The following is an 11,861-nucleotide window of genomic DNA, read 5'->3' on the forward strand; positions in this document are numbered from 1 at the left end:
TTTCTGTTTTAGTTTTATCTTTTTTATATCTTTTTCCAGTTTGGTTTTTGTTTTAGTTTTATCTTGTTTCATATCTGTTGCCAGTTTTGTTTCAGTTTTAGTTTTATCTTTTTTATATCTCTTGCCAGTTTTGTTTCTGTTTTAGTTTCATCCTTTTTTATATCTTTTGCCAGTTTTGTTTCTGTTTTAGTTTTATCTTGTTTATATCTTTTGCCAGTTTTGTTTCTGTTTTAGTTTTATCTTTTTTATATCTCTTGCCAGTTTTGTTTCTGTTTTAGTTTATCTTTTTTATATCTTTTGCCAGTTTTGTTTTTGTTTTAGTTTTATCTTTTTTATATCTTTTGCCAGTTTTGTTTCTGTTTTAGTTTCATCTTGTTTTATATCTGTTGACAGTTTTGTGTTTGTTTTAGTTTCATCTTGTTTTATATCTTTTGCCAGTTTTGTTTCAGTTTTAGTTTTGTCTTTTTTATATCTTTTTCCAGTGTTGTTTCTATTTTAGTTTTATCTTTTTTATATCTTTTGCCAGTTTTGTGTCTGGGTTAGTATTATCTTTTTTATATCTTTTGCCAGTTTTGTTTTTGTTTTAGTTTTATCTTGTTTTGTATCTGTTGCCATTTTTGTTTCAGTTTTAGTTTTATCTTTTTTATATCTTTTGCCAATTTTGTTTCGGTTTTAGTTTTATCTTTTTTATATCTTTTGCCAGTTTTGTTTCTGTTTTAGTTTTATCTTTTTTATATCTTTTGCCAGTTTTGTTTCTGTTTTAGTTTTATCTTTTTTATATCTTTTGCCAGTTTTGTTTCTGTTTTAGTTGTACCTTCTTCATATCTTTTGCCAGTTTTGTTTTTGTTTAAGTTTTATCTTTTTTACATCTTTTGGTAGTTTTGTTTCTGTTTTAGTTTTATCTTGTTTATATCTTTTGCCAGTTTTGTTTCTGTTTTACTGTTCTCTTGTGTATATCTTTTGCAAGTTTTGTTTCCATTTTAGTTTTATCTTTTTTATATCTTTTGCCAGTTTTGTTTCTGTTTTAGTTTTATCTTTTTTTATATCTCTTGCCACTTTTGTTTTTGTTTTAGTTTTATCCTTTTTTATATCTCTTGCCAGTTTTGTTTCTTTTTTAGTTTTATCTTTTTTATATCTTTTTCCAGTTTTGTGTCCGTTTTAATTTTGTCTGTTTTATATCTTTTGCCAGTTTTGTTTCTGTTTTAGTTTTATCTTGTTTATATCTTTTGCCAGTTTTGTTTCTGTTTTAGTTTTATCTTGGTTATATCTTTTTCCAGTGTTGTTTTTGTTTTAGTTTTATCTTGTTTTATATCTGTTGCCAGTTTTGTTTCAGTTTTAGTTTTATCTTTTTTATATCTTTTGCCAGTTTTGTTTCTGTTTTAGTTTTATCTTGTTTATATCTTTTGCCCGTTTTTTTTCTGTTTTAGTTTTATCTTTTTTATATCTCTTGCCAGTTTTGTTTCTGTTTTAGTTTTATGATTTTTATATCTTTTGCCAGTTTTTTTTTTAGTTTTATCTTTTTTATATCTTTTGCCAGTTTTGTTTCTGTTTTAGTTTCATTTTGTTTTATATCTGTTGCAAGTTTTGTTTCTGTTTTAGTTTCATCTTGTTTTATATCTGTTGCCAGTTTTGTTTCAGTTTTAGTTTTGTCTTTTTATATCTTTTGCCAGCTTTGTTTCTGTTTTAGTTTTATCTTTTTTATATTTTTTGCCAGTTTTGTTTTAGTTTTAGTGTTATCTTTTTTATATCTTTTGCCAGTTTTGTTTCTGTTTCAGTTTTTTCTTTTTTATATCTTTTGCCAGTTTTGTTTTTGTTTTAGTTTTATCTGGTTTATATCTTTTGCCGGTTTTGTTTTTGTTTTAGTTTTATCTTTTTTATATCTTTTGCCAGTTTTTTTTTCTGTTTTATTTTTATATTTTTTTTTATCTCTTGCCAGTTTTGTTTCTGTTTTAGTTGTACCTTCTTTATATCTTTTGCCAGTTTGTTTCTGTTTTAGTTTTATCTTTTTTATATCTTTTGCTTGCTTTGTTTTTGTTTTAGTTTTATCTTGTTTATATCTCTTGCCAGTTTTTTCAGTTTTAGTTTTTTCTTTTTTATGTTTTTTGCCAGTTTTGTTTCTGTTTTAGTTTTATCTTTTGTATATCTGTTGCCAGTTTTGTTTCTGATTTAGTTTAATCTTTTTTATATCTTTTGCCAGTTTTGTTTCTGTTTTAATTTTATCTTTTTTTATATCTTTGGCTAGTTTTAATTTCTGTTTTAGTGTTATCTGTTTATATCTTTAGCCAGTTTTATTTCTGTTTTAGTTGTATCTTTTTTTTATATCTTTTGCTAGTTTTGTTTCTGTTTTAGTGTTATCTTTTTCATATCTGTCTCCAATTTTGTTTCTGTTTTATTTTTCTCTGTTTTATATCTTTTGCCAGTTTTGTTTCTGTTTTAGTTTAATCTTTTTTATATCTTTTGCCAGTTTTGTTCGTTTTTATATCTTTTGCCAGTTTTGTTTCTGTTTCAGTTTTATCTTTTTTATATCTTTTGCCAGTTTTGTTTCTGTTTTAGTTTTATCTTGTTTATATCTTTTGCCAGTTTTGTTTCCGTTTTAGTTTTATCTTTTGTATATCTTTTGCCAGTTTTGTTTCTGTTTTAGTTTTATCTTTTTTATATATTTTGCCAGTTTTGTTTTTGTTTTAGTTTTATCTTTTTTATATCTTTTTCAAGTTTTGTTTTCTGTTTTAGTTTGATCTTTTTTTTATATATTTTGCTAGTGTTGTTTCTGTTTTAGTTGTACCTTCTTCATATCTTTTGCCAGATTTGTTTTTGTTTTAGTTTTATCTTTTTTACATCTTTTGCCTGGTTTGTTTCTGTTTTAGTTTAATCTTGTTTATATCTTTTGCCAGTTTTGTTTCTGTTTTACTGTTCTCTTGTGTATATCTTTTTCAAGTTTTGTTTCCATTTTAATTTTATCTTTTTTATATCTTTTGCCAGTTTTGTTTCTGTTTTAGTTTTATCTTTTTTTATATCTCTTGCCAGTTTTAGTTTTGTTTTAGTTTTATCCTTTTTTATAACTTTTGCCAGTTTTGTTTTTGTTTTAGTTTTATCTTTTTTATATCTTTTTCCAGTTTTGTTTCAGTTTTAGTTTTGTCTTTTTTATATCTTTTGCCAGTTTTGTTTTTGTTTTAGTTTTATCTTTTTTATACCTTTTGCCAGTTTTGTTTCTGTTTTAGTATTATCTTGTTTATATCTGTTGCCAGTTTTGTTTCTGTTTTAGTTTATCTTTTTTATATCTTTTGCCAGTTTTGTTTCTGTTTTAGTTTTTTCTTTTTTATATCTTTTGCCTGTTTTGTTTTTCTTTTAATTTTTTCTTTTTTATATCTTTTGCTTGTTTTGTTTTTGTTTTTGTTTTATCATTTTTATATCTTTTGCCAGTTTTGTTTCTGTTTTAGTTTCATCCTTTTTTATATCTTTTGCCAGTTTTGTTTCTGTTTTAGTTTTATCTTATTTATATCTTTTGCCAGTTTTGTTTCTGTTTTAGTTTTATCTTTTTTATATCTCTTGCCAGTTTTGTTTCTGTTTTAGTTTATCTTTTTTATATCTTTTGCCAGTTTTGTTTTTGTTTTAGTTTTATCTTTTTTATATCTTTTGCCAGTTTTGTTTCTGTTTTAGTTTCATCTTGTTTTATATCTGTTTACAGTTTTGTGTTTGTTTTAGTTTCATCTTGTTTTATATCTTTTGCCAGTTTTGTTTCAGTTTTAGTTTTGTCTTTTTTATATCTTTTTCCAGTGTTGTTTCTATTTTAGTTTTATCTTTTTTATATCTTTTGCCAGTTTTGTTGTAGTTTTAGTTTTTTTCTTTTTATATCTTTTGCCAGTTTTGTGTCTGGGTTAGTATTATCTTTTTTATATCTTTTGCCAGTTTTGTTTTTGTTTTAGTTTTATCTTGTTTTGTATCTGTTGCCATTTTTGTTTCAGTTTTAGTTTTATCTTTTTTATATCTTTTGCCAATTTTGTTTCGGTTTTAGTTTTATCTTTTTTTTATATAATTTGCTAGTTTTGTTTCTGTTTTAGTTGTACCTTCTTCATATCTTTTGCCAGATTTGTTTTTGTTTTAGTTTTATCTTTTTTACATCTTTTGCCTGGTTTGTTTCTGTTTTAGTTTAATCTTGTTTATATCTTTTGCCAGTTTTGTTTCTGTTTTACTGTTCTCTTGTGTATATCTTTTTCAAGTTTTTTTTCCATTTTAATTTTATCTTTTTTATATCTTTTGCCAGTTTTGTTTCTGTTTTAGTTTTATCTTTTTTTATATCTCTTGCCAGTTTTAGTTTTGTTTTAGTTTTATCCTTTTTTATAACTTTTGCCAGTTTTGTTTCTGTTTTAGTTTTATCTTTTTTATATCTTTTTCCAGTTTTGTTTCAGTTTTAGTTTTGTCTTTTTTATATCTTTTGCCAGTTTTGTTTTTGTTTTAGTTTTATCTTTTTTATACCTTTTGCCAGTTTTGTTTCTGTTTTAGTATTATCTTGTTTATATCTGTTGCCAGTTTTGTTTCTGTTTTAGTTTATCTTTTTTATATCTTTTGCCAGTTTTGTTTCTGTTTTAGTTTTTTCTTTTTTATATCTTTTGCCTGTTTTGTTTTTCTTTTAATTTTTTCTTTTTTATTTCTTTTGCTTGTTTTGTTTTTGTTTTTGTTTTATCTTTTTTATATCTTTTGCCAGTTTTGTTTCTGTTTTAGTTTCATCCTTTTTTATATCTTTTGCCAGTTTTGTTTCTGTTTTAGTTTTATCTTGTTTATATCTTTTGCCAGTTTTGTTTCTGTTTTAGTTTTATCTTTTTTATATCTCTTGCCAGTTTTGTTTCTGTTTTAGTTTATCTTTTTTATATCTTTTGCCAGTTTTGTTTTTGTTTTAGTTTTATCTTTTTTATATCTTTTGCCAGTTTTGTTTCTGTTTTAGTTTCATCTTGTTTTATATCTGTTGACAGTTTTGTGTTTGTTTTAGTTTCATCTTGTTTTATATCTTTTGCCAGTTTTGTTTCAGTTTTAGTTTTGTCTTTTTTATATCTTTTTCCAATGTTGTTTCTATTTTAGTTTTATCTTTTTTATATCTTTTGCCAGTTTTGTTGTAGTTTTAGTTTTTTTCTTTTTATATCTTTTGCCAGTTTTGTGTCTGGGTTAGTATTATCTTTTTTATATCTTTTGCCAGTTTTGTTTTTGTTTTAGTTTTATCTTGTTTTGTATCTGTTGCCATTTTTGTTTCAGTTTTAGTTTTATCTTTTTTATATCTTTTGCCAATTTTGTTTCGGTTTTAGTTTTATCTTTTTTATATCTTTTGCCAGTTTTGTTTCTGTTTTAGTTTTATCTTTTTTATATCTTTTGCCAGTTTTGTTTCTGTTTTAGTTTTATCTTTTTTATATCTTTTGCCAGTTTTGTTTCTGTTTTAGTTGTACCTTCTTCATATCTTTTGCCAGTTTTGTTTTTGTTTAAGTTTTATCTTTTTTACATCTTTTGCTAGTTTTGTTTCTGTTTTAGTTTTATCTTGTTTACATCTTTTGCCAGTTTTGTTTCTGTTTTACTGTTCTCTTTTGTATATCTTTTGCAAGTTTTGTTTCCATTTTAGTTTTATCTTTTTTATATCTTTTGCCAGTTTTGTTTCTGTTTTAGTTTTATCTTTTTTTATATCTCTTGCCACTTTTGTTTTTGTTTTAGTTTTATCCTTTTTTATATCTCTTGCCAGTTTTGTTTCTTTTTTAGTTTTATCTTTTTTATATCTTTTTCCAGTTTTGTGTCCGTTTTAATTTTGTCTGTTTTATATCTTTTGCCAGTTTTGCTTCTGTTTTAGTTTTATCTTGTTTATATCTTTTGCTAGTTTTGTTTCTGTTTTAGTTTTATCTTGGTTATATCTTTTTCCAGTTTTGTTTTTGTTTTAGTTTTATCTTGTTTTATATCTGTTGCCATTTTTTTTTCAGTTTTAGTTTTATCTTTTTTTATATCTTTTGCCAGTTTTGTTTCTGTTTTAGTTTTATCATTTTTATATCTTTTGCCAGTTTTGTTTCTGTTTTAGTTTTATCTTTTTTATATCTTTTGCCAGTTTTGTTTCTGTTTTAGTTTCATTTTGTTTTATATCTGTTGCAAGTTTTGTTTCTGTTTTAGTTTCATCTTGTTTTATATCTGTTGCCAGTTTTGTTTCAGTTTTAGTTTTGTCTTTTTATATCTTTTGCCAGTGTTGTTTCTGTTTTAGTTTTATCTTTTTTATATTTTTGCCAGTTTTGTTTTAGTTTTAGTGTTATCTTTTTTATATCTTTTGCCAGTTTTGTTTCTGTTTCAGTTTTTACTTTTTTATATCTTTTGCCAGTTTTGTTTTTGTTTTAGTTTTATATGGTTTTTATCTTTTGCCGGTTTTGTTTTTGTTTTAGTTTTATCTTTTTTATATCTTTTGCCAGTTTTTTTTTCTGTTTTATTTTTATATTTTTTTTTATCTCTTGCCAGTTTTGTTTCTGTTTTAGTTGTATCTTCTTTATATCTTTTGCCAGTTTGTTTCTGTTTTAGTTTTATCTTTTTTATATCTTTTGCTTGCTTTGTTTTTGTTTTAGTTTTATCTTGTTTATATCTCTTGCCAGTTTTTTCAGTTTTAGTTTTTTCTTTTTTATGTCTTTTGCCAGTTTTGTTTCTGTTTTAGTTTTATCTTTTGTATATCTGTTGCCAGTTTTGTTTCTGATTTAGTTTAATCTTTTTTATATCTTTTGCCAGTTTTGTTTCTGTTTTAATTTTATCTTTTTTTATATCTTTGGCAAGTTTTAATTTCTGTGTTTGTGTTATCTGTTTATATCTTTAGCCAGTTTTATTTCTGTTTTAGTTTTATCTTTTTTTATATCTTTTGCTAGTTTTGTTTCTGTTTTAGTGTTATCTTTTTTATATCTGTCTCCAATTTTGTTTCTGTTTTATTTTTATCTGTTTTATATCTTTTGCCAGTTTTGTTTCTGTTTTAGTTTAATCTTTTTTATATCTTTTGCCAGTTTTGTGTTTGTTTTAGTTGTATCTTGTTGATATCTTTTGCTAGTTTTGTTTCCGTTTTAGTTTTATTTTTTATATCTTTTGCCAGTTTTGTTTCTGTTTTAGTTGTATCATATTTATATCTTTTGCTAGTTTAGTTTCTGTTTTAGCTGCATTTTTTATATCTTTTGCCAGTTTTGTTTCAGTTTTAGTTTTATCTTTTTTATATCTTTTGCCAGTTTTTTTTTTGTTTTAATTTTTTCTTTTTTATATATTTTGCTAGTGTTGTTTCTGTTTTAGTTTTATCATTTTTATATCTTTGGCCAGTTTTGTTTCTGTTTTAGTTGTATCTTTTTTATATGTTTTGCTAGTTTTTTTTCTGTTTTAGTTTAATCTTTTTTATATCTTTTGCCAGTTTTTATTTCTGTTTTAATGTTTTCTTTTTTATATCTGTGGCTTGTTTTAATTTCTGTTTTAGTTTTTTCTTTTTATATCTTTTGGCAGTTTTTTTTCTGTTTTAGTTTTATCTTTTTTTATATCTTTTGCTAGTTTTGTTTCAGTTTTAGTTTTATCTTTTTCATATATTTTGCCAGTTTGGTTTCTGTTTTAGTTTTATCTTTTTTATATCTTTTGCCAGTTTTGTTTCTGTTTTAGTTTTATCTGTTTTATATCTTTTGCCAGTTTTGTTTCTGTTTTAGTTTTATCTTTTTTATATCTTTTTTCAGTTTTGTTTTTGTTTTAGTTTTATCTTTTTTATATCTTTTGACAGTTTTCTTTTTGTTTTAGTTTCATCTTTTTTTTATATCTTTTGCCAGATTTGTGGCTGTTTTAGTTTTATCTTGTATATATCTTTTGCCAGATTTGTTTCTGTTTTAGTTTTATCTTTTTTTACATCTTTTGCCAGTTTTGTTTCCGTTTTAGTTTTATCTTTTTTTATATGTTTTGCCAGTTTTGTTTTTCTTTTGATTTTATTTTTTTTATATCTTTTGTCAGTTTGGTTTTTGTTTTAGTTTTATCTTGTTTATATCTTTTGCCAGTTTTTTTTCTGTTTTAGTTTTATCTTGTTTATATCTTTTGCCAGATTTGTTTCTGTTTTAGTTTTATCTTTTTTATATCTTTTGCCAGTTTTGTTTCTGTTTTAGTTTTATCTTTTTTATATCTCTTGCCAGCTTGGTTTCTGTTTTAGTTTTATCTTGTTTATATCTTTTTCCAGTTTTGTTTCTGTTTTAGTTGTACCTTCTTCATATCTTTTGCCAGTTTTGTTTCTGTTTTAGTTTTATCTTTTTTATATCTTTTGCCAGTTTTTTTTCTGTTTTAGTTTTATCTTTTTTATATCTCTTGCCAGCTTTGTTTCTGTTTTAGTTTTATTTTGTTTATATCTGTTGCCAGTTTTGTTTCTGTTTTAGTTTTATCTTTTTTATATCTTTTGCCAGTTTTGTTTCTGTTTTAGTTTTATCTTTTTTATATCTTTTGCCAGATTTGTTTCTGTTTTAGTTTTATCTTGTTTATATCTTTTGCCAGTTTTGTTTCTGTTTTAGTTTTATCTTGTTTATATCTTTTGCCAGTTTTGTTTCTGTTTTAGTTTTATCTTTTTTATATCTCTTGCCAGCTTTGTTTCTGTTTTAGTTTTATCTTGTTTATATCTTTTGCCAGATTTGTTTCTGTTTTAGTTTTATCTTTTTATCTTTTGCCAGAACAGTTTTGTTTCTGTTTTAGTTCGATTGTTATGGTATTATTCTTATTCCGTTTACATTTAGATCAAAATGGCTTCCATTGGTTTCAAAGGTTTTGTTTGTACTAATATAATTTTTTTGCTGTATCGTCCCAATGTTCTTTCTGTTGCTGTTATCTTGTTTTTGAGTTCTCCACGTTTCATATTTAGTCTTTTCCATAGTTGTCTATTCTCTTTCATCTTATTTTTAGCTTTGGTTCCTTTTTAAGTTTGTTGGTCTGAGTTTCAAATCTAATTTCCCACCCAGGTTTTATCAGTTAAGTGGGTTGTTAACGACGACGACGACGACGACGTCAATAATAATAATAATAATAATAATAATAATAATAATAATAATAATAATAATAATAATAATAATAATAATAATTAACTCGATAAGAACCAACCATATCAAAGCAGGGATCGTTAAAACACAAGAAAACAGCAAATGCAGACTATGTGGACAACGAGACGAAACGATAAACTATATAGTAAGTGAATGCAGCAAACTGGCCCAAAAGGAATACAAAAACAGGCATGACCAAGTGGGGAGGTCAGTGCACTGGGAATTATGCAAACGAATGCATTTTGAGCGTACAGACAAATGGTACAAGCATAAACCCGCAACAGAACTCGAAAACGAGAACGACAAAATCCTGTGGAACATGGGCATACAGACGGACAAACCCATCCAAGCAAGAAGGGAACTGGGATCGTGGTGAGGTTTAGTGCCACTCAAATTCTAGTATAAACCAATAACTACTACCAGCGAGAAATCAATGGCATGAGGCTGTTGCAATGACACAGATTTATCTGCAAATGCTATCGAAGGAGGTGGAGAGAGCTGGACGTTGTTGTTGTTAATATTAGTATTATTATTATTGTATTGTTGTATTAAATTATTATTATTGTCTGTTGTATTAAATTATTATTATTGTCTGTTGTATTAAATGCTAGCTTTAATTTTTTTTTTTTTTTTTTTTTTCTCGTCCATAAATGTTTATTTATCTACCGAGTTGATTGCAAAAATAGATTACCTAATTGTACTCATTTTTAGTTCGTGGGAGGGGAATCTATCACCATACTTTCCCTTAAACAGGTCCGTTGGACTTTTATTAAGCACAATACTTAATAGTTATTTTTTATTTATTTATTTATTTTATCTTTTTTTTAATGGAGAGTAGAAAACGCATTGTGGATGCGTTATCGGCAGCTCCTGTTACTCTCGCTTCTTCTTATTTGTCCCTCAGTCCCAATTTTTTAAATGAGTGATTTTTCTGACAAAGGGAGAAGAAAAAGCTGTTTTCTAGGTTGGCAGTATTTTTGCGCGAACAGTTGGCAGAGTTGGTGGAAATTTTCTGTTTCTATGTCTATCCTTGTAGCCATGTCACTAGTAAGGGTGCTGGAGGAAAACGTTTTGTCTGGGCTGACGTTATCCGCCTGATAGTCAGGGACCCGAACCTTGGATTAACCACTAAGGAGGCTGTCCTATCAGCAGGTGCAAAGTACTGGGGCTGCTGTATTGCCATTTGGTGAATGGAATCTGGACCATGCAGTAGCTTCTGGTGGGGCCTCTCGATGCCATACTAGTGGGTAATTGTTACGGCTTTACCTTATCATGTGGTACAAAAAAAAAAAAAAATTCTTCGTTTCTTTTTCTCTCTTAGTTTCCCCTCTCTGTCCTGCTCTAAGTAAATCTGTCGACCTAGTCCACAAATTCCAAAATTTCATCATGACATGTTTCAAGAAAAAATACACGATTAAACCCGGTTCTCCAACTTCCAACGTAGACCCCTACTACCATGTCTCCTTCTCCAACATCAGGGGTCTACGTTCTAACCTTCCAGAGGTTGAAACCCAATTACAGGAGACTAAACCAGACCTTTTATTTTTAAGTGAAACTGGCATTGGACAGGCTATTTCCCTTGATAAGTTTGCAATTACAGGATACTCTAACTTAACTTCTAAATCTGACCCCCAAGATCGCCATGGGCATGGAATATGTGCCTATATTAAAGATAGCTTTCCATGTGGGAGGGACATCTCCAGGGAAGATCCTAACTTACCTTATATGTGCTTCCGGGTTGCTTTAGCTCACACTACTGCATTTATATTTACTCTCTATCGCCCCCACAACAGCGGAGTTACTATCTTTCAAAGCATATCTGAGAAAATTGACCAAGTCCTTTCTACTTATCCTTCAGCTAACATTCACGTATGTGGAGACTTCAATGTTCACAACGTCGAATGGTTGACCCACTCAAACAAGACCGATGATGAGGGGAGGTTCTGTCATGATTTCTCCATTGCCTATGACCTCACTCAGATTGTTCAGGAACCTACCCGTGTGCCCGATAATGACGGACAGTATGCGAGCCTACTAGACCTTTTTCTCACAACTTGCCCTGAACTATGTTCAGTTTCTGTTCTGTCGCCTCTTGGATCTTCCGACCACTCTGTTGTATCAATTAAGATAAAAATGAAATGTAATAAGTCCCCAGACGTACCTCTTCATCGTACAGTATATCGATACACTAAGGCTGACTGGGATAGCTTCCGTACATTTATATCTGATCTACCTCTGCATTCCATGTTTAAAAAGGATGTGTCCTCTATAGTATTAGACCTAACTGAATGGTTAATTGTAGGTATTGACCATTTCATACCCTCTAAAAAGTTTCAGCAAAAACCTAACAGCCAGCCATGGTTCTCTCCAGAATGTGCTACTGCCATTGCGCACAGAAATCACTTTTTCCACTGCTTCAAACGTAATAGATGTATGGAAACTAAAGCCGTTTTCAGGACTGCCAGCAACCATTGTAAGAAAGTAATAAGGAACGCAAGAGAGTTGTATGCTCAATCTGTTAAGTCCAAAGTAGCTGAGCAGCGGCTTGGTTCCCACCAGTTTTGGCAAATAGCAAACAGAATCCTGAACAGAAGCGTGTGCTCCATCCCAACTATTATCAATGGATCTGAGGTAATCTCGTCAGCATCAGACAAAGCCAAACTCTTTGTCAAGAACTTTGCAGCTAATTCTACCCTTTGCGACCAAGACCGCCAACCCCCAATATTTCCTCTTGTATCAGAAAACACGCTATGTGATATACGTATATCTGTACGTGATGTTGCCAAACTAATCAAAAACCTTGATTCCAGTAAAGCAACTGGCCCTGAT

This window comes from Euprymna scolopes, chromosome 5 (assembly GCF_053919585.1).
Source record: "Euprymna scolopes isolate OS-2025 chromosome 5, ASM5391958v1, whole genome shotgun sequence".
NCBI lineage: Eukaryota > Metazoa > Mollusca > Cephalopoda > Sepiida > Sepiolidae > Euprymna > Euprymna scolopes.